This window comes from Hippopotamus amphibius, chromosome 6 (assembly GCF_030028045.1).
Source record: "Hippopotamus amphibius kiboko isolate mHipAmp2 chromosome 6, mHipAmp2.hap2, whole genome shotgun sequence".
Lineage (NCBI taxonomy): Eukaryota > Metazoa > Chordata > Mammalia > Artiodactyla > Hippopotamidae > Hippopotamus > Hippopotamus amphibius.
The window spans coordinates 119749287-119773197 of NC_080191.1; the positions used below are offsets into that span (position 1 = coordinate 119749287).

The 23911-nt window shown below is 40.2% G+C and overlaps 1 protein-coding gene across 1 annotated transcript in view; it reads right to left on the reverse strand.

Annotated features, from left to right (window-relative positions):
* NMNAT3 (nicotinamide nucleotide adenylyltransferase 3) overlaps positions 1–23911 on the reverse strand; it is a 129056-nt gene that overhangs the window by 14785 nt on the left and 90360 nt on the right. The gene's annotated exons all lie outside the window — the stretch shown is intronic.

The following is a 23911-nucleotide window of genomic DNA, read 5'->3' on the forward strand; positions in this document are numbered from 1 at the left end:
ACCTAGGTTAAGATATAGAAGTTCCCTACCTGATGGAAGTTCCACACTCTGACGGAAGCTAATCACTATTCTTATTTTTATAATATTAATTCTCTTGCTTTCTTTTATAGCTTTACCATGTATTTATGCATCCTTAAAAAATATAGATTGATTTTGCCTGCTTTTGAAACTTTTAAAAATGGAGTCATACTGAATGTGTTCTTTCGTTAAGCCTTTTTCACTTTAATAAAATTCATGTAGTCAAACCAGTTTTACTGCTGCATAATATTCTATTGCATGATTATATACCAAATAATTGATCTATCTTACTGTTGATGGATTTAGTTTGATTCTGGCTTTAGACAATTACCAACAATGCTGTTATGAAAATATTTGCACAAGTCTCCCTGTGCGCACACGTATATATTTCTTAGGATATGTACTAAGCCATTGGGTAGCTGTATTTGCAGCTTTACTAGATAATGCCAAACAATTTTCTAAAGTGGTTATAGATATTTACTCTCCAACCAGCATGCATGAGAGTTTCATTTGCTCCACACCATCGAGCAAATAACCGTACAGGGTTATTGTCAGGATTTTCCCATCCAATAGATGTGTAGTTATATCTCATTGTGGTTTTTATGTTCCCTTTTCTGCTTACCAATGAGCCTGAGCATTTATTCATATATATTATTATACATTCAAGCTTAATTTTTTTGTGAAGTGCCTGTTCAAATCTTTTGCCCATATTTTGGGTTGTCTGCCTTTTCATTGTTGATTTGTAAAGCTCTTCATCTATTTCAAATATTAGCCCCTTTGTTGGTTGGTTATATGTGTCATAAATACCTTCTCTCACTTGATGGCTTGTCTTAGTCTTTTTATGGAATCCTTTGAAAACAAATGTTCTTAGTTTTTACATAGCTGGGTTGTTAGTTTTTTTCCTTTATGGCTAGTGCATTTTGTGTTATGAGGATATTTTCCTATATTATCTCATAAAAGCTTTATAGTTTTGTTTTTCACATTTGCGTCTTTGTGCATGATGTGCATCCTATTAAATTATTTTCCACTTGGATAGTCACTTATTCCAGCATCATTTACCGAAAGGACCTCCTCTGCCCCGCTGCTGTACATTGTTGCCTGTGTGGAACTCCTAGTGTCCATCTGTGCACGGGCCTGTTTCTCCGCTCTCTGTTCTGTTATGTGGCTGTATTTGCCATCCTTGTACAACATCACACTGCCTTGTTTAATAGAGCTTTAGTACATATCTTGATGTCTGGTTAAGTAAATCCTCCCACCTTGTTCTTCAAGAGTGTCTTGGCAATTCTTGACTTTTTGCATTTTCCACATAAATTTTAGAAAGCACTTGTCAAGTTCCACAAATATGAAACAGCCCTCCAGCCCCACCCCCCCCAAAACCTGCTGAAATTTGATAGGCATTGAATTAAATCTATAATTCAATTTAGGGAGAACTGATATTTTTACGATATTGAGTCTTCCAATCCACGAGCATGGTATACCTTTCCATTTGTTTAGGTCTTAAACGTTTCTAAATAAAATTTTACAATTTTTCTTGTAGAGCACTTAACACACGTTTTGTAAGGTTTATTCTAGATTCTTGATCTTTTTGATGCCACTATAAATGGCATTTTAAAAATACTTTTTTTCCTGTTGTTGATATGTAGAAATATAATTGATACAGGTATTTTTTTTTGATCTTTATTGGAGTATAATTGCTTTACACTGTTGTGCCAGTTTCTGCTGTACAACAAAGTGAATCAGCTGTATTTATAGATATATTCCCATATCCCCTCCCTCCCGAGACTCCTTCCCACCCTCCCTATCCCAGTCCTCTAAATCATCACCCATCATCGAGTTGATCTCCCCATTTTATGCAGCAGCTTCCCACTAGCTATCTATTTTACATTTGGTAGTGTATATATGTCAATGCTTCTCTCTCACTTTGTCCCAGCTTCCCCTTCGCCCCCTGCCCCTGCTCGCCGTGTCCTCAAGTCCGTTCTCTACATCTGCATCTTTATTGTTGCCCTGTCACTGGGTTCATCAGTACCATTTTTTAGATTCCATATATATGTGTTAGCATATGGTATTTGTTTTTCTCTTCCTGGCTTACTTCACTCTGTATAACTAGACTCTAGATCCATCCACCTCACTACAAATAACTCAATTGCCTTCCTTTTTATGACTGAGTAATATTGCATTATATGTATGTGCCACATCTTCTTTATCCATTCATCTGTTGATGGGCATTTAGGTTGCTTCCATGTCCTGGCTATTGTAAATAGTGCTGCAATGAACACTGTGGTACACATGTATTTTTGGATTATGGTTTTCTCAGGGTATATGCCCAGTAGTGGGATTGCTGGGTCATATGGTAATTCTGTTTTTAGTTTTTTAAATACTGTTTTCCATAGTGGCTGTACCAATTTACATTCCCACCAACAGTGCAGGAGTGTTCCCTTTTCTCCGTACCCTCTCCAGCATTTATTCTTTCTAGATTTTTTGATGATGGCATTCTGACCGGTGTGAGGTGATACCTCATGGTGGCTTTGACTTGCATTTCTTTAATGACTAGTGATGTTGAGCATCTTTGCATGTGTTTGTTAGCCATCTGTATATCTTCTTTGCAGATTTGGGTATCTTGAATATGTATCTAATAAACTTGCTAAACTCTCTCATTAATTCTAATAGTTTATCTGCAGAGTCTTTTAAATAGAGTCCAAAATAATACCATCTGAAAATACTGACAATTTTGCTGTCTCATTTACAATCCTTTTACACTTTATTTTTCTTGTTTCATTGTTTAAGACCTCTAGAATAATGCTGAATAGAGCTGGTGTTAGCAGGCATCCTTGTGTTATTCCCACCATTAGAGGAAAAACTTTCAAGGTTCATTATTACATATGATGTTTTCTGCAAGTTTTCTCTAGATATCCTTTTTCAGTTGTGGCAGAGACCATGCCATGCGTTCATTAAGACTCATTTTTATTTTTCCCCTTTCTGGGCACGCAGGAAGCTAATATTTCTGATCCTCTTGAAATTAGGTTGGGTTTTTGTGAATTGAATGAGTTATAGTCAATGGGACATGGGTGGAAGTGATGTATGCCCCGTGTAGACTTGGCCATAAAAACTCTTGTATTACCCTCTAGCTCTTCATAGTGAATCTGAAAGCTGCAATTGAGATAGCAAAGCCTATAAGGCCTACCAGGATACCTGAGACACAGCTTGGAAGGGAACTGACCTGTGGATCTTCTGAACCTACAGAGGATTTATCTGATGAGAGATAAACTTTAATGTGTTACACTCCTCAGCTTGGGGGATTTGTTATTGCAGCGTAGCCTGGTCTATCCTGACAAATATATATCTATTTTAACATATATATATATGTTAATAATAAATATATATATTTAATATCCCAAACATATAAAGAATACATACAACTTAACAATAAAAAAAATTTGAAAATGGGCAGAGGAGCTGAATGGACATTTTTCCAAAGAAGACATACAGATGACCAACAGGCACATGAAAAGATGCTCAACATCACTAAACACCATGGAAATGCAAATCAAAACCACGAGATACCACATCACACCTGTCAGAATGGCTATTATCAAAAAGACAAGAAATATGTATTGTTGAGGATGTGGAGAAAAGGAAACCTTCTTGCATTGTTGGTGGGAATGTAAATTGGAGGAGCCACTGCAGAAGCCAGTATGGAGATTCCTCAAAAAAATTAAGGATAGAACTACCATATGATCCAGCTATCCCACTTCTGGATATTTATTCAAAGAATACAAAAATACTCATCTGAAAGTATACACACACCCCTATACTCATTGCAGCATTATTTACAGTAGCCAAGACATGGAAGCAACCTAAGTGCCCATCAACATATGAATGGATGAAATTGTGGTGTATACACACACACACACACACACACACACACACACACACAATAGAATACTACTCAGCCATAAAAAAAGATGAAATCTTGCCATTTGTTACAACATGGATGGACTTTGAGGGTATTATGTTAAATGAAATAAGTCAGACGAAGAAAGAAATACCGTATGATTTCACTCACATGTAGAATATAAAAAACTAATAAAATAAAAAAAACCAAATAAATGAACAAACCAAACCAAACCAAACTCAAACAAACACAAATCCATAGATACAAAGAACAGAGTAGTGGTTACCAGAGGGTGGAAGGAGGGTGAAATGGGTAAAGGAGATCAACATTATGGTGACAGATGGAAACTAAATCTTTGATGGTGAGCACTTTGTAAGGTATACAGAAGTAGAAATATAATGTTGTAAACCACATGAAACTTAATAATGTTATAAATCAATGTTATCTTAATAAAGTAAAAAAGACATTCCCAGCTATTCATAGTTTAAGAGCTTCTGTCATAAATGAATTCTCTGCAACTCTTGAAATGACTGTGATTCTTCTCCTTTAGTCAGTTAATATAGTGCTTTGCACTGATTACCTTTCTAATCTTTAATACTGCATTCCTGAGGTAAACTCGGTTTTGTCAAGATATGTTATCTTTTTAATATGTTGATGGATTCACTCTGCTAACTTTTTTTAGGAAGCAAGAGAAGTCTATAATTTTCTTTTCTCTTAATGTCCTAATCAGGTTTTGGTACAATGTCACTCTAGCCTTATTATAAAAAGTGTTGGGAGTTTCCTCTTTTTCTATGTTCTGAAAAAGCTTGTGTAGGATTGAAATAGCATTTTTTTCCTTAAGTGTTTGGTAGAACCCATCCGTGAAGCCTTATGAGGCTGGAGTCTAATTTGTGTGAAATTTTTTGACTACTGGTTTAATTTCTTTAATGGTTATAAAATGATTCAGATTTTTATTTCTTCATTATAATTTTTAGCAACTTGCATTTTTCTAGGATTCTGTCCATTATATCTAAATTTTGAAATGTATCGGCATAAGGTTGTTTCCAATATTCTCTTATCTGTTTTAGTGTCGACACCATCTGTAGTGATGTTCTTTTCATTCTTAAGGTTGGTTGTGTTTCCATTCTTTTTCCTTGCTCAGTCTTGCTAGAGGTTTGTAATCTCATTAGTCTTTTCAAAGAACCAACTTTTGGCTTTATTGATCTTCTCTACTGAATGTTTGTTTTCCATTTCATCAATTTCTGTTCATTTTTATTAATTCTATCCTCCTACTTTCTTGATGCTATTTTGCTGTTCTTTTTCTAACTCCTGGTGATGGATGCTCAGCTAACTAATTTGCCATTTGTCTTATTTTCAAATACACACAGTTCTGGCTATAAAAATTCCCTCTAAGCATGACTTTATTTGTATCTTCTAAGCATGCCTTTACTCGCATTTACTTTTTGATTTGTAGTGTTTTCATGATCATTCAGTTCAAAATACTTTCTAATTTTTATTATTATGCCTTTTTTGATCCATGAATTATTTAGAAGTATTTTTCCGAATTACCAAAAATATTGAGATTTTTTGTAATCTTTTTGTTACTAATTTCTAGCTTAGTTGCACTGTAGTCAGAGAACATACTCTATTGATTTCAATCTCTTGAAATGTGTTGATACTTGCTTTATGTCCTAGGATATGATCAGTTTTGGTAAATGTTCCATGTGTACTTAAAAAAATGCATATTCTATGACTGTTGGGTGCAATGTTCTGTCCATTTACTCAATATTGTTTATTGTTTTGTTTAAATCTATGTTCTTACTGATTTCTTTTGTCTGCCTGTGGTACTAGTTACTGAGAGAGGAACGTTAAAATCTCCCACTATGGGGACTTCCCTGGTGGCGCAGTGGTTAAGAATCCACTTGCCAATGCTGGGGACACGGGTTTGATCCCTGGGCCAGGAAGATCCCACATGCTGTGGAGCAACTAAGCCTGTGTGCCACAACTACTGAGCCTGAGCTCTAGAGCCCATGAGTCACAACTACTGAGCCTGCGTGCCACAACTACTGAAGCCCATGCGCCTAGAGCTAATGCTCTGCAACCAGAGAAGCCACCACAATGAGAAGCCCATGCACTTCAACAAAGAATAGCCCCTGCTCACTTCAACTAGAGAAAGCCCATGATTAGCAACGAAGACCCAATGCAGCCAAAAATAAATAAATAAAATGTTAAAAAAAAAAAGTCCCACTATGATTGTGAATTTTTCTATTTTTCTTTTTAGATCTTTCAACTTTTGCTTCATATATTTTAAGGATATGTTATTTAAGTGCCTATATATTTATGATTCTTACATATGTGTGAATCAAGCCTCTTTCTCTCTAGTAATAGTTTTTATTTAAAATCTACATGTGTGATAGTAATATAGCCTCAATAGTTTTATTTTGATTAGTATGTGCATGTCACATATTTTTTATCCATTTACTTTCAATCTTTCTACACTTTTGTTTTAGGCAATTTTTTTGTAAAAATCCTATAGCTGGATTAAAAAAAATATTTTTGGTCAAGTCTGACAGTTATTGACTCTTAATTGGAATGTTAAGTTCACTTACATTTAACGTGAATGCTAACAGATTTAAGTTTAAAGCTACCATCTTATAGAGTATTTTCTTTCTTGTCACACAAGTTTACGTTCTTTTTTTCTCTTGTCCTGCCTGTGTTTGGGCTTTATTTCATTTTTTTCTCTCAGATGGGAATTATATATAGTCTCACAGCCATAGTAAATGAAAATCTTTCCCCTCTTTCTCAACAACATGGGGACTAGAGAGAGAGCTCTGTCCATGCTAGTCTTGTACATATTTTAAGCCTATTGTTTCCCCTGACCCTATTAGACCTTATCATTCTGTTTTATACAACCAATGTTCATTTAAATTTACCCAAGAAATTGCCATTTCCTTTGCACTCCATTTCTCTTGCATATCAGACCTGCTCTCTGGGAATCACTTTCCTTCATATAGCCTGTAGAATTTCCTTAAGTTAGTGACTCCATGCTTGAAAGACATTTTCAAGATATTACCCTCATTCCCCAAATATATTTTTTACTGTGTATGAACAAATTGGTTGGCAATAATTTTTCTTCAATATTTTGAAGTTATGTTTCTACCATCTTTTGACTTTCAATTGATACTGTTGAGAAGCCATCTATACTCTAATTGCCATTCCTGTGAAGATAAGCTGTATTTCTCTGGTTGCTTTCACTATTTTCTTTATCAACTCAGGGATTTCTGTTTATCCTGCTTTGGGATCACTGGGTCTCTTAAATCTGGGGATTGGTGTCTTTTATTAGACCTGGAAAATTCTTAGTCATTATCTCTTCAGAAAATACCTCTGCCGTGTGCTGTGCCCTCGTCTTCTAGCTCTCTGATTGTATATATGTAGCCCCCATGTCTCCTACCCTCTTTTCTAGAATTAAAAACAAATCTCTTTCCCTGTCTGCTCCATTCTTGATAATTTCATTTGATCTATATTCCAGTTCACTGTTTGTATTTTTCTCTCTCTAGTCTGATTCCAAATCATTCACTGAATTTTTTTTTGTCTTCCAATCTACAAACATGTCAATATTTCCATTTGTCTATTTCTCTTTTGATTTCTTTCATCAGTATTTTATAATTTTTAGGACACAAATTATATAAATATTTTGTTGATTTATATCTAAGTATTTCATTTTCTTTAGATCAACTGTAAATGGTACTATATCTTTAATATTGGTTTCACATGTTTGTTATTACTACACATAAATGTTGTTGATTTTTGTTTTGATCTTTATCTCACTTATTCTGTGAGATTTAAAAAAATAGATTTCTTGGCATTGTCTACATAGACAACCATGTCATATGCAAACAGGTAAATTTTTATTTCTTCTTTTCCTATTGTATGCCTTTTATTTCTTGATTTAAGATCTTTCCAGTTTTTTTCCTAAAATAAGCATTTAGTGTTATAAACTTCCTTCTTAGTATTGCTTTAGCTGCCATGTTATTTACCACATTTTAATATGTTGTATTTTTACTTTTATTTAGTTTCATATATTTAAAAAATTCTTTTTTTAACTTTTTATTTTTTTATTTTTTTATTTTTCACAATAAATTGCATATATTTAGAGTGTACAATTTGGTATTCCAATCTCCCAATTCATTCCTCCCCCCCAACCCTCCCTGCTTTCCCCACTTGGTGTCCATATGTTTGTTCTCTACATCTGTGTCTCTATTTCTGCCTTGCAAACTGGTTGATTTGTACCATTTTTCTATAGTCCACATATATGTATTAATATACAATATTTGTTTTTCTCTTTCTGACTCACTTCACTCTGTATGACAGTCTCTAGGTCCATCCATGTCTCTAAAAATGTCCCAGTTTTATTGCTTTTTAGAGCTGAGTAATATTCCATTGTATGTATGTACCACATCTTCTTTATCCATTCATCTGTTGATGGACATTTAGGTTGCTTCCACGTCCTGGCTACTGTAAATAGTGCTGCAATGAACACTGGCGTGCATGTGTCTTTTTGAATTATGGTGTTCTCTGGGTATATGCCCAGTAGTGGGATTTCTGGGTCATATGGTAGTTCTATTTTTAGTTTTTCCAGGAACCTCCATATTGTTCTCCATAGTGGCTGTATCAGTTTACATTCCCACCAGCAGTGCAAGAGCGTTCCTTTTTCTCTATTCCCTCTCCAGCATTTACTGTTTGTAGCTTTTCTGATGATGCCCATTCTAACCGGTGTAAAGTGATACCTCGTTGTTTTGATTTGCATTTCTCTAATAATTAGTGATGTTGAGCAGCTTTTCACGTGCCTCTTGGCCATCCCTATGTTGTCTTTGGAGAAATGCCTATTTAGTTCTTCTGCCCATTTTTTGATTGGGTTGTTTGCTTTTTTGATATGGAGCTGGATAAACTGTTTATATATTTTGGAGATTAATCCTTTGTCTGTTGATTCATTTGCAAATATTTTTTCCCATTCTGAGGGTTGTCTTTTCATCTTGCTTATAGCTTCCTTTGCTGTGCAGAAGCTTTGAAGTTTCATTAGGTCCCACTTATTTATTTTTGTTTTTATTTCCATTATTCTAGGGGTGGATCAAAAAAGATCTTGCTGTTATTTACGTCGGAGAGTGTTCTTCCTATGTTTTCCTCTAGGAGTTTTATAGTGTCTGGCCTTACATTTAGGTCTTTTATCCATTTTGAGTTTATTTTTGTGTATGGTGTTAGGAATTGTTCTAATTTCATTCTTTTACATGTAGCTGTCCAGTTTTCCCAGCACCACTTATTGAAGAGGCTGCCTTTTCTCCATTGTATGTCCTTGCCTCCTCTGTCATAGATTAGTTGACCGTAGTTTATCTCTGGGCTTTCTATCCTGTTCCATTGATCTATATTTCTGTTTTTGTGCCAGTACCATACTGTCTTGATCACTGTAGCCTTGTAGTATAGCCTGAAGTTGGGAAGCCTGATTCCACCAACTCCGTCTTTCCTTCTCAAGATTGCTTTGGCTATTTGGGGTCGGTCTTTTGTGTTTCCATACAAATCATAAAATTTCTTGTTCTAGTTCTGTGAATAATGTCATTGATACTTTGATTGGGATTGCACTGAATCTGTAGATTGCCTTCGGTAATATAGTCATTTTCACAATGTTGATTCTTCCAATCCAAGAACATGGTATGTCCCTCCATCTGTTTGTGTCTTCTTTGATTTCTTTCATTAGTGTCTTATAGTTTTCTGAGTACAAGTCTTTTACCTCCTTGGTTAGATTTATTCCTAGGTATTTTATTCTTTTGAGACTTTCTCTTTCACCGATGGATTATTTAGCAGCATGTTAATTTCCATGTGTTTTAATATTTCCCTGTTGTTTTTCTTTTACTGATTTCAGTTTGATTCCATTATGGTCAGAGAAATCTGTATGACTTTGTTTCTTTAAGACATGGTGAAGTTTGTTTTACGGCTCAGAATATGGCCTATCTTAGTAAATGTTCCGTGGGTGTTTAAAAAAAAAAGTGTATTCTGCTGTTGTTGGTGGAGAGTTAAATACACATCAGTTAGATCCTGTTGGTTGATGGTGTTGTTCAGTTCTTCTATATCATTGCTGATTTTCTGTCTAGCAGTTCTGTCAATCACTGCAGGTAGAGTGTTGAAGTCCTACCTATGGCTGTGAATTTGCCTATTTTGCTTTTCAGCTCTTACTAGTTTTTGCTTCATGTATTTTAAGACTCTGGTTTTTGGTATGCACACATTTAGGACTGTTATGTCTTCTTAGCTGGCCTTCACTGAACTTTTAATTTTACTTATTTTAGTTGTCATTTCTAGGAGTCCTGATTTATTCTTCATCAAACCTAATAAATCACTTTTTTTTACTATTTATTTATTTATTTATTTATTATTTTTGGGGGGTACACCAAGTTCAATCATCTGTTTTTATACAGATAAATCACTTTTTATAGTTTCCTTTTTCTTTAAATATAAGCATACCTTAAAAAATCTGTATCTATGTACCCCAATGTTCATAGTGGCACTATTTACAATAGCCAAGACATGGAAGCAACCTAAACATCCATCGACAGATGAATGGATAAAGATGTGGTATATACACATACACAATGGAATGTTAGCCATGAAAAGAATGAAATATTGCCACTTGCAGCAACATGGATGGACCTAGAGACTGTCATACTGAATGAAGTAAGTCAGACAGAGAAAGACAAATGTCATATGATATTGCTTATATGTTGAATCTAAAAATAGTACAAATGAACTTATTTACAAAACAGAAACAGACTCATAGACATAGAAAACTAACTTATGGTTATCAAAGGAGGGGGAGGGATGAATTGGGAGTATGGAATTAACAGATACACATTACCATATAAAATAGATAAGCAACAAGGATTTACTGTGTAGCACAAAGAACTATATTCAATACCTTGTAATAAACTACAATGGAAAAAATTAAAAAAAACAATATATATATAAAACCGAATCACTTTGCTGTCTATTGGAAACCAACACAATATTGTAAATCAACTATACTCCAAAAAGCAGAAAAAAAAATTATAAAAAATATGTATCTGACAATGCCAACTTCAAAGTTTCTACAGGTTATTTTTGCTGTCTATTGATTCTGCTAGTTGCATTCATATTGTTTTGTTTCTTTTGCACTTAGCTATTTTTGACTGCATGCTGGTCAAGCAGTTATTTGGGGGGCTCCTCCAAGCCTGAGATAGATATGCCTTTCTCCAGAGAGGGATTGTTTGCTTTTGCCAGGTACCTGGCTGGAGTTATTAAAAGTCTTGAGCAACCTTAAATCAGGTTCTCAACTTGAGCTTCTTTGACTAATCCAGGCAGAAGGTTGATGTGTGGCCATTTCTTCCTAGCAATATTTTATCCTTTCTTTTTCCTTCTTCTGCTTGCCTTAGTACCAGGGCACAAAGGCTTCTCTGAAGTCCTCTAAGATTGGAGGAGGAAGATGGGTTAAGATCTAGTTCATCCTGGGCCTGAGGGTGCAGCTCCTGGGGGTCCAGCTTAATGTGGGAGAAGTCACCTATAAGGCTCCCAGCTTGGGAGGGCTCCAGCTTTGAATCCTTTCCCTCTTGGCTTGTATAGCCACTAAGACAACGTTTAAGTGAACAGTACTGTCACCTGCCCACCAGGCATCAGTGGCACTGGTGTCTCAGTGGCCTACTTACCTCCCTGGTTACAGGTGTTTATCTCTTAGCTGGTCTTAGACGTCCCCTCCATCTTTTCAGCTTTAAAAGCGAAGTTTGAAAAACGTTGTATTCGCCATTTCTTGTTGATTTAGTGGGAGAGTTGATCCAAAGAGTGCAGCCTACCCCTTGGAAGCTGGACGTTCTCTGATGCATTTTTCCATCTTTGGGAAACCTGGCTACCCTGGGGCCTCCTTCATAGAGGCTGAGGCCCCCACTGCTCAGCGGGATGGCAGAACCAGCTGAGGCTGAGAGGACATTCAGCTTTTGACTTCCAGAACTGGCCCCTGAAACTCAGTTCGGAGGAATGCTTCTTGAAGGTCAGAACTTTCATTTGTAAGAGCCAGGCTTTGTGGAGAGAGAAAGGTTTATTTAAGTTCCAAAAATTACCCTTAAAAAAGTCAAGAACCAGAGCCCAGGGAGTCAGCGCACACAGTTTTACTAAAATCCACAGGGTGGTAAGAGGGAGAGAATATGAACATGGAAAGGGAAGGCCCTTTGTGGGCTGAAGGTGGGCTGAGTGTAGGAGCGAGCAACAGGGCAGAGAAGAACCTGGTAGGAAAGGTCTGTGTGATGGAGCATTGAGACCTGAATTGAGGCCTGCTCCCTACACCCTCCCACCCTCCAGAGACAGAACCTGGTGTGTGTTGGGTGGGGGAGGGCATAGTGAAGAGCTTCAGTTGGGTTTGGAAACTGACAGACTTGTATTTTGCTTCCCACCTGGAATTCTATGAGGAGGCCATCTCCCATCGCCCTGGGCCAACCCGGAACGGCATCAACACAGTAGGAATGGCAGTGTGGTGAGTACAGGCAGAGAGCGCTTCAGAAAACACCCCCTCCCCTGCCTTCCAAGTCCCGCTCAGCTCCAGCAGGGCATGGTAGAAGCCAGTAAAAATTCTCACGGTTCCTCGAGAGGAGTAGTGAGGGAGGTTGAGAAATAACAGTCAGCAGGGCTCCTGGGCGGGGGTACAGGGTGTGCAGCCCAAAGCCAGAGGCCATGGTGTCCGCAGTACCAGGGAGAGCCCAGCATGGGCCCAGATAGCAGCAGTGCCTGAGCCAAGAGAAGCTGAGGAGGCCTCAACAGTGGAGGCAGCGAGGATAGAGACTGATGCCCAAGACCAAGGGCAGACCCCTCAGCTGGAGGGCATTGAGGGCCTGATGCCTCTTTTCAGATACTAGGACAATAAGCTACCTTGGATGCTTAACTTACTCTTGCGAAAGGAGGCAGAAAAGAGAAACTCGATCGCAAAATGATCTATAAGAGAACAAGCTTAGGACTTCCCTAGTGGTGCAGTGGTTAAGAATCTGCCTGCCATCATCAGAAAATCTACAAACAGTAAATGCTGGAGAGGGTGTGGAGAAAAAGGAACGCTCTTGCACTGTTGGTGGGAATGTAAACTGATACAGCCACTATGGAGAACAATATGGAGGTTCCTGGAAAAACTAAAAATAGAACTACCATACGACCCAGAAATCCCACTACTGGGCATATACCCAGAGAACACCATAATTCAAAAAGACACATGCACTCCAAAGTTCATTGCAGCACTATTTACAATAGCCAGGACATGGAAGCAACCTAAATGTCCATCAACAGATGAATGGATAAAAAAGATGTGGTACATATATACAATGGAACATTACTCAGCTGTAAAAAGAAACGAAATTGGGACATTTGTACAGACATGGATGGACCTAGAGACTGTCATACAGAGTGAAATGAGTCAGAAAGAGAAAAACAAATATATTAACACATATATGAGGAATATAGAAAAATGGTACAAACCAACCAGTTTGCAAGGCAGAAATAGAGACACAGATGTAGAGAACAAACATATGGACACCAAGTGGGGAGAGGGGGGTTTGGGGGGGAATGAAGTGGGAGATTGGGATTGCCATATATACATTACTAATAAGAAAAAAAAAGTCAAATTGTACACTTTAAATATATGCAGTTTATTGTATGTCAAATGTATCTCAATAAAAGTTTTTAAAGGAAGAAAAAAAAAGAAAAGAATCCGCCTGCCAATTCAGGGGACATGCGTTCGAGACCTGGTCCAGGAAGATCCCACATACTGCAGAACAACTAAGCCCATGTGCCATAACTACTGAGCCTGTGTGCTACAACTACTGAAGCCCATGTGCCTAGAGCCTGAGCTCCACAACAAGAGAAGCCACCACAACGAGAAGCCTGCGCGCTGCAACTAGAGAAAGCCCGTGTGCAGCAACAAAGACCCAACACAGCCAAAAAAAAAATAAATAATTAATTAATTAATTTTTAAAAAGAGAGAGAATAAGTTTAAAATCAGAAGACAGTTACCTTAAAGTGGCAAGGTTTTTTTTCCCAGCATTCATGGAGATGGTGGCTTAAGAGCAAGTTGAGTGTTACAGAAAGCGAAAAAGTTATACTTCTGCACATCTGAGTCTAATGTTACATAGGGAAGATGTTAGTTCTTTCTCATTTCCCTTTAAAAGAAGTGGGGGCCAGGAGGACTCACTTCTCTTGGGTTGTTGGGCGCTGACTCTCTTGGGTAATTTACATACATTTAACCTTCAGCTTAATCTCTGTTTTACAGGGGCTGGGAGGCAGGGGCTACTCCAGGCAGCTCTGCTGAGCATCTTGGATACTCAGGTGTCACCTATGATGGTTTAGCTCATTTGGACAGGCGAGGTTGTACACTGAGAAATCAATGCTTTGTTATAGCTCCCAGGAGAGGAGAGTCAATAAAAATAACAATTTGAGCTAAAACTCCTTCTTGCCCTCTAAATGGTCGTGAGTTTAAGTGTTTTTCTCTCCCCACAATCCTACAATCCCAGCGTTGTCTCATGTGAGCGCCCCCACTCTTGTTAGATGGAGGTACTTCTCTGGTGACCCCATGCGGCCCAGACGCGCCTCCATTACAGCACTTGTGTGACAGTGATCTGCTTGCTTCTGTCCTTCCCATGAGGCTGAGAGCTCCTTTAAGCATGCGAACCTGTCTTTTCACTCTGGAAACATGGCCAGCACATCACTCAGTATGAAGCTATCCCATCCTTCCCTTGCGGTTATCATAGTAATATGTGGCTATGTGTTTAACATGGCAGATAGAGTTCCTTGTTTGTTTACCTCTGGAAACGCTAACAAAATGGCAGTAAAGGAATAAAGGAAGTATGAAATCACAAGGGCAAAGAGAGCGGGAAAGGAGACCGCAATAGACGGGAAAGGTCAATACAATTTTGGAAGTTGGAGAGCTGATGAACAAAGGTACCAGAGCCGGCAGAGTCTGCAGGCAGGGGAGCCAGTAAGGATCAAGCTGCCATGTATAGCAAAAGCCTAAAGGAGCCAGCAACCTCCCAGTGGGGGTGCCAGAAGGCCCAAACACAGGAGGTCTAGTTGAGGGTTTGTCTAGGAGCCCTTGGATCCAACCACTGACCTTGTTCTCCCATCCTGGCAGAAGGCCAGATTGCTGCTTTCTGCTGAGGTTGGACCAGAGAGATCCTTGACTCCCAGGCATAGCTGAGGGGAGGAGGGACTACTATCCTTAAGACAGGAGGGTTAAGTCTGGCTCCCAGAATACCAGATTGGAGCCATCTCTCTGGACACCTACAGACACTCGCATTCAGGGGTCTTGGACCTAGGGGCTGGACATATGCCATCAGGCCCACCAGCTTCACCCACATACCCAGAGCTTCCGGTTGACCCTTAGGGCCTGATCTGCAGATGGCAGTGGACAGCCCAGGAAGACATCAGTTTTAGAAAGGTGCTGACCATGAAAGAGACCAGAGCAGCCATCAGGAGAAAAGGAACTAGGGGGACGCAAAGGTAAGGCAGAAAGCAAAGGAAGCTTTGAAAATCTCCAAGTAATATTTTCAGAAGACAAGAGACGTTATCCCATCCACGAAACAAGAATGGGATGTTTTATAACAGAGTAATCGAAAAACAGGACAAAGCTCTTAGAAGTTAAATATTCACTCACAAATATCTTAGGTCCTTCTAGTCTGGGAAGATATTTGTATTACTTCTTTGGTATTTTCCTCCCTCTCTTCTCTCTTTCAGGGATTTCTATTAGTTAGATGCTGGACCTCCCAGATCAATCTTCTTCTAAGTTTATCAGTCTTCTTTTTAGCATATGATTTCCTCAAATGTATCTGCCAGTTCTTCTCTTAACTTATTTTGCTGCCGCTATCATCCACCAGAGTGTAAGTTCCTTGAAGACAAGAACTGGTCTGCCTCATCCCCACTGCATTTCCCCAGCACCTGGCACAGCCCCTGGCATGTGACAGGCAATTGGTGAATATTGTCAAGTGAGTGAATATTTTTTAAGTATTTACAGTAAAAATACCTCAGTACACCGCAAGTGTAAAGAATCAAAAAGTAACAGAGAAGTTAATATGTTTATATTTTGGTTAAGTTTGGCTAGATTCCTTTGTCTTTTTCTTCTATTTCATATAATGTAAATATATGATACGAAAGTAAATTCAGTTTTGTATCTTCTTTATTTAGATTATATTATAAGCATTTCCTTTTCCATTAGCACTCTGAAAATACCATTTGTAATGGCTGCATCCTAATAGAGATTTAAAAAAGTTTATCCTAGCATCAATATATGGTGACCATCTTTGTAGATCCTGATTGCAACTTTTGGATACATTTTTTTTTTCTTTTTTTGCCCATGATGTCCTGAAAATGCATGTTGGATACATTTTTAAGACAAGTTATTAGGAAAGAAAACTACCAGCTTTAACAATTTGGGTGCTTTCGCCACATCTTGCTAAACTTCTTTGCAGAAATTTTGAACAAGGGGAGGGAGACAGCAGCACAGTATGAGAGAGTTCATCTCTCCCCAGACTGGTCAGTACTAGTCAGTACTGGGACCACTCAATTTAAAAACACCTGCCAAACAGACTTGAGGACACGGGGTTGGGGGTAGGGTGAGGTGAAGGGGAAGCTGGGACGAAGTGAGAGAGTAGCATAGACATAGATACACCACCAAATGTAAACTAGATAGCTAGTGGGAAGTTGCTGCATAGCAAAGGGAGATCAACTCGATGATGGGTGATGCTTTAGAGGGCCAGGACAGGGAGGGTGGGAGGGAGGGGATATGGGGCTATATGTATAAATACAGCTGATTCACTTTGATGTACCTCAAAAACTGGTACAAGAGTGTAAAGCAATTATATTCCAATAAAGAGCTTAAAAATAAATAAATAAATTTAGAAAAGAAAAAACATCTGCCAATTTGTAGGAATTTCTTGTGGTTTAAAACTCACATTTAAAATGACTTGTGTGATTTTTATTATTTATTAGATATTTATATTTCTCCTTTTGTGAACCTCCTGCTCATATTTGTTGCTCATTTGTCTATTGATGTGTATGAACCATTTTAAACAAGTATGTTAAATGTTTGCCTGTTGGGTCTGTTGGCAAACATATAGAGAGGATTTTCCTCCAAAGCATGGACCTTCCCCACCTTCTGTCTGGCTGCTAGGAATTAGGTCCAGATATTCGTCCAACTAAAACTCTCACGTCCACGTGCAATAACACCTCAAGTCTGCATCTCAGGGATACAGCTCCTCCTTGATTTACAATAGGGTTAGTCCAGATAAACTCATAAGTTGAAAGTATCATTTAGTCAAAAATGCATTTAATACACCTAACCTACCAAACATCTTAGCTTGGTTTCACCTACCTTAAACATGCTCAGAACACTCACACTAGCCTACAGCTGGGCAAGATCCTCTAACACAAAGCCAATTTTTTAATAAAGGGTTGACTTACCTCCTGGCATTTATTGGACACTGTACTGCGGAATGGTTGGGTGGGTAGAGAGTGGTTGTAAGTGTATCAGCTGTTTACCCTTGTGACTGCGTGGCTGACTGGGAACTGCAGCTGCTGGCACCCAGCATGGCGAGAGGATCGTGCTGCACAGCACCAGCCCGGGAAAAGATCAGAATTCAAAATTCAAAGCACAGTTTCTACTAAATATGTATCACTTTTGCACCATCATAAAGTCGAAAAACTGTACGTCACACCGTTGTAACTTGGGGTCCGTCTGTCCTTTCTTCTGTCGTTTCTTGATTGTCGCTGCTCCTCTGCTCTAGTCTCTTGCATCGATTCTCTGTCTCATCTCACAATTTTCATATCCTTATCTTTTTCTTGCATTCCGGAAGAATTCCTTGCACCAGTGACCTAATTCTCTATTTAGTTGCAATTCTCTGTTTAGTCCCTGCTGCCTGTCTCCACTGAGCACTAACGTGGCGATGACGTTTTTCCTTCCAAAAGCCCTCCCCTGTCCTCAGGTGAGCTGCTCTCTTGCTTTATCACATTGTCCTCCGGAATCTCACGAGAACCAGAGATTTAAAAATTTTATCTCCTTAAGTGGAAGGCCACGTGGCCTGAACCTGCAGGCTGGGGCCTTCTTTGGAAATGCAGTTCCTTCTCCTATGACCCGTGATCTCTCTCTGACCGGTCAGCTGCCTCCAGAGAGGTCTATCTGTCCAGTAGGAAGGCAAGGCGGCCCTGTCAGAGTCTGGGTAGGTCCTTGTTTAATTATTTTGTTCACAGCTAAAGGATAAAGGCAACATTTAGGCTTTTTGTAATCATTCTTTGCATCTTAGAAATATTTCAAGGAAGGAGCTGCAGGTCAAACGAAATGCCATTGACAGGGAATTCTCTACTTCTAAGGTTTATCTGTAGTATTTTACTGACTGAACTACATAAGGTAGGAAAATATTGATTTTTTTCTTTAAATACTTAGGTGACTGTCCTGTTTCCTTTAATTAAATAATCAGTACCTCCCATCAGTGAATTTTTTGTTTTTCCCTTACCATACATTTTCTCTCACATAGACTTTATGTTCCGTTGTCCTGTCACACTCATTTAATCTCTTTTTAAAAAATTACATTTTAATGTCTGAGAGAGCTTTCTGAGCGCATGGTTAGTCTTCCAGGAGAAATGTGGGCTACTTTTCTCACACTAAATAAAGAAAAATACCCATTGGCATTTCCACTGAAAAGCCAATCAATGAATGCCTGTCCCCGTGAAGAGCTGGTTGTATTTCATTTGGTCAAGTCTCTCAGCACAGGACAGAGCCACTGCCCTCAGGACCCTTCACGTTTCTGCTTCAGGTGAGCCTTGGGGGCAGATGTTTCTGTTGTGTTCTGTAGCTGTTTCTCTTGTGAATGGGTCTCTTTACCCTCTTATTTTAATATATATATATTTTTTTCATCACATTGTATTACAACCATTATAGAGAAAACTCTGTACGTTGGTTTATTTTGAGACTGGGCTATGTTACTGAACTTATTAGTTCTAACAGTTTTTCAAATGCCTCTCCTGGATTTTCTAGGGATAGAGTAACACTACCTGCAATAATGAAAACTGAATCTCCTTTCTATAACTATATTTGATTGATGCCATCAGAAAATAAGAGCGGTGAGTAAGCACTCCTTTCTATTTCCTTGCTTCTGTGGGAATGCTTCTGAAGTGTTATGCCATTATGTACCATGCTAGATAAGTATCCCAGCTCTAATTTACTAAGAGCTTTAAAAAAAATCCCTCAGTAGGTGATAGATTTTTATTGAATGGCTTTTAAGTGTGTATTGAGATGCTGATTTAAGTTTCATAAAAATACATTATCTTAGTAACGCTATACATTAATAGATATCTTTATGTCATACTGCCCTTGAATACTAGGATATGTGCTACCTGGTCATGTTGAATTATTCTTTTAGTAGCAATTTGATAACCTACTACTTTATATGGGTGTTTTGCATCCAAGATTATAACTATTAAACTCTAGATGTAATGCCACAATATCCTTATCCAATTTTCTTTGTTCTAGAAAATGGTGATGGTAGACTGGATTATCGGTCCTAATTCCTCACTCTGCCACTATAATATCGCACACCCACATCTCTGCCACAGCCTCACCAAGGCAGAACATACTTCCCCACCTCTTGACTTTGGACTTGGCCATGAGACTTCCTTCAGCCAGTGGGATATTAGCACATGCGACATGAACAGAAACCTGCTTGCTTGGTGGCCCTCCTGTGCTTGTGCCATCCTGTGAGAAAATATACGAGGTAGCCACTACCGCTTCTGTTCTCCTAGCCCCTAGAATTATTTAAATGCTTTACACTAGTAAGAATTTGATAACGTACGAACAGTTTGTGGTGTGTGGCTGGTCCTCACCCACTGTGACTCGCTCTACTCCCTGGCCTGGCTGGTCGGCAGAGGAGGGAACTGTGGCAGACTGTATCTTACAAAGAAGGTTACATCATTATTTTCCAGCCCACATGCTCTTCTAGATCTGGCCATTCCTCCATCCAGAGGTCCCCTTGCACCTGGGTGGGCACTTTCGCTTGGGGCAGAAGTGAGACTGTGTGACTTCTGAGGCTGGATCATAAAAATGCCATGTGCTTCCACCTTGTGACCTGGAGATGCTTGGTCTTAGAACCCAGCTACCAGGCTGTGAAAACCCCTATGAAAACCCTAGCCTATGCAGAGTTCCCCTAGCACAGCCGCGGGTGTGGTTAGGGTCAATGTCAATGTCCCAGCTGACGCCTCTGCTGGTACCCAGCATCAACTGCCAGACGCGTAAGTGAGGCCTCCAGAGGATTCCCGCTCCCTGCTGTCCACTCACTCCCAGTCTTTGAGTCTTCTCAGCTCAGTCCTCCAACATTATGGAGTGGAGACAAGCCATCTCCACTATGCTCTGAGCATAACAAAATGGTCCATTTACAGCATAAATTCGTAGTGGTTTGTTATATGATAATAATAATAATAATAACAACTAGAACAGGAATAGAGATTCGGAAAGTTATGTGATTTTTCCCATGATTATACTACCAGGAAATGGCAGGATTGTGATTTGAACGCAGGCCTGCCTGTACTTTTTCTGTTGCACCGTACTGATGACCAACAGTGAGGTTTGGGGAGAACTAAGGCAGCCAGGCCTCAGAAGGGTACCACTAGGTAGCCTCACCCGTGTCTGTGTACATCCCCAAACCAGGTCCCTCAGGCGTATGACAGAGTTTCCGCCCCCTCTAGAGCTGACCTGGACAAATGAGATCATCTCCCCCAAGAAGACTGGGCTTCAATAAAATGTTACTGCTGCTTAAAATGCTTAGTAGCCTCATGAACCATGAAGCAAAGACTTAACAGCATTCCAAACGGTAAAGACGTCATTATTTCCACAGAGCACGCCTTGGCACATTTATCAGGATTTTATTAAGAATTACCACGCATATTTAAGACAAAACTACACGTGTCAAAACAGTTGAGAGAAGTGTTGGGGCAAGCTAGGAGGCAGCTGGTACCCTCCAGTTCTGGGGCTTCTGCCAGGAGGAGCTCAGTGTGCCCCGGGGCACAGGCACAGTCCAAGCCTTAGCCACTTCATGGACATTTTTTTCCATTTTCTTTCTTTCACTGTTGCTGAAAAGCACCCTTGGAAACGAGGCCTTGAAAGGCAGAAATCCTTTAACAAGTGTCAGGAGCAACTCTTGTAAGTGCTGTTAGGAGTCAGGTAAACAAGGAAAAGAAGCCAGAGTGATGATGAGCAGGTTGGGGAGGGGGAGGGGAAAGGCCACGTTCTCAACTAAATGGCTCTGCCTGCTTGAAAAAAGCAGTTGCGAGGACCTGGGCCTCCGAGCTAATGTAAGCAGCTCCTTTGCCTCTTTTGTGTTTGATCATCCCCGTTTCCTTTAAACCTTCATCATAAAGATGAGGTCATTAGGCAACATTTAACTCAGCTCCTGATTTCTGCTGTACTAAACATACACAACACCTTACCTAACCTGTTGATTCCTTTCCTGGATTGGAAGGAGTAAGAATGGGGACTTCCCTGGCGGTCTAGTGGTTAGGACTCTGTGCTTCTACTGCAGGAGGCACAGGTTCGATCCCTGGTCGGGGAACTAAGATCCCTCCTGCTACTCAGCGTGCCAAAAAAAAAAAAAAAAAAAGGATTAGGAATGAAGAATTAGGTAGTTAAAGAATGACTGACCCTCTACCCCTAGCTTCCCCTTAGTAAATTTGCAGGTGGACCTCTTGGGCGCAGGCAGACCATGTGGGCAAGAGAACATCCAATTGCAGGCAGACCATGCGAGCAAGACAGCATCACAAGGAAGATCCGGGGAAGTCAGCTGGTCTGCGCGCAATGGAAAGATGACGAAGAATCTGACCTCCTGCCTGATGATTAACTGAGGTTGTTTCCCCTTTTTCCCTTTAAAAATTGTCATGGCCGAGCGGAATCTTTGGAGTTGGTCTCTGGACATAAGTCCACCATCTCCAGAGACCGCCAGCTTTTCTGAATAAAGTATGTTTCTTCTCTAGTGAAGCGTGCCCCTTGATTTACTGGCTGTGGAGCGGTGAGCGGCCAAATCTGTACTCGGTTTACACTAAGCCTAGCAAATGTGATCTGGCTGAGGCTACTGAGGATTTGAGGCCCTTTTTGCATCTGCATTTTCTTTCTCAGCTCTCAAGCTTATTTAACAAGTTTTGCTCTTTTCTTCATGCACTTGTTTGTTTCTTCAGCTGGATTGCTCTTAGCCCTCGTGGTCCAAATGAACTTGAGACTGCCTACTTGTTGCTCTGCTCTGGGCACTGCTGGCCAGAAGCACCCATCAATTTCGACATCCATCGCAGGCCTGGATGGCAGAAGCCTGCAGCAAGGAGAAGACCAGATCCAGCATTCCCAGTATGCCAAGTAGAGCGGCAGCCCTCTGGAAGCACAGTGGGCTGGCTGGGACAGTGGTGGCTGTTACTGGAAGAGTAACCATCCTTCCTCCCTCTTCAGCGCCCTTGGCATATGCTTCTCTTCTGTCTGCCCTCCACTTCCCTCACTTCTTTCTGTGCAAAGAGTCTTTCTTTCAACCAGCAAACTCTTCCTGTACACGACAAAGCCCCCTCTGGTTTCAAGTCTTTCAATGCCTGAGCTGGTCAGCGTGAGGCTTCTCATTGCCAAATGTCCTGCTTTGTGTGTGCAATTTCTTAAAAACTTGGCAGAGTAAACAACAAAGTGGCAATATTTCATAGGGTTTAAACTTCCTTCCGGTCCTGGATAGAAAGGACTTCTTGGTTGCCTCTCTCTCCCATCCCATTCTCTGCAATCATCTCCCCCACTCTCAGGCACTTGGCGCTGGGCCGCTGGCAGTGCCTTCTGTCTGTCTGGGCACTGACAAAGCCTCCAATGGGGTGGCTGGCTCTGTGGGGTCCTATGTGCTTTCAGGGTATCAGAAACTTTCTCTTTTGCGTGTCTCTGTTTTTCATTATTAAACTCCTGGTGGCTGCATCTCTGCCTGCTGAGTAGAATGACTGTCCTTTCAGAGGAGATGGATTTTAAAAAGAACTCAACGGAATGCTAGGGTCTCCTGGCTCCTCAGAAACTTGTTACCATCTCATTGAAGGCTTAGATGGTGCAGGAACTTCATGCAGGAAGAAAGGCAGTGGGGGGCAGGCTGTAATCGGGCAGTTCTGGCTCGGTGTGTAGTCTGCTGAAGGGGTCATGGGAAAGCTGTCCGCACACGGCCCCGGGGCAGCCTCTGTGAGTGGAGTCTATGTAAAGCAGCCTCGTTTCCCATTAACAAATAACTTGTCCTGGGTAATCAGTCCCTTCAACCGTCCTCTCCAGACAGGCTTCGTAGTGCAAGGAGCTTGAGGACGAGCAGGCAGAGACACACCTGAGCGTGAGACTCAGCTCTGCAGCTGCTGAGCTGTGTGACCTGGGACAAATTACTTAACCTCTCAGTTCCCCATTCTCCCCACCTGAATCAAATGAGCTCATGAAGGAGACAGAGACCAGTTCAGGAAAAACACATGGACGGGGAACAAATTAGAAATATCAGCTGAATCTGAATTTCCCCCAACTTCTCTCTTGTTTTCACTATAAACACCATTTCTCTTCTTGAGGCAAGAGGGGCCGGGCTGGCAGGCGCTGTAAGCCAGGTAATGTACCAGCACTGTGAATTCTGAAGTAAATATGGGGGTAGCCCTGCCCTCGTGGGGGTTCAGTCCTGGGGAGACGAACAGTCACCACGAGGTGGTCCACGTGGGGCAGAGATACACAGGGAGCCCTGAAGAGGCTCTGAACAGGTAGAGCAGATTTTCTGGAGGAGGGGACATCTAAACTGAATCACATATCATTGCTGAAGGCACACGGTGACCTATGAAAGGTAAACTCTTGTTAATCAAATCAATTCTTTCCACTTTAACTGTATTGAAAAGAGACCAAAAAAAAATCTTCAGAACAACTGAAGCCTGATGACTCCTTGATTCTGCACTAATATCCTTGCCCATTTCTTG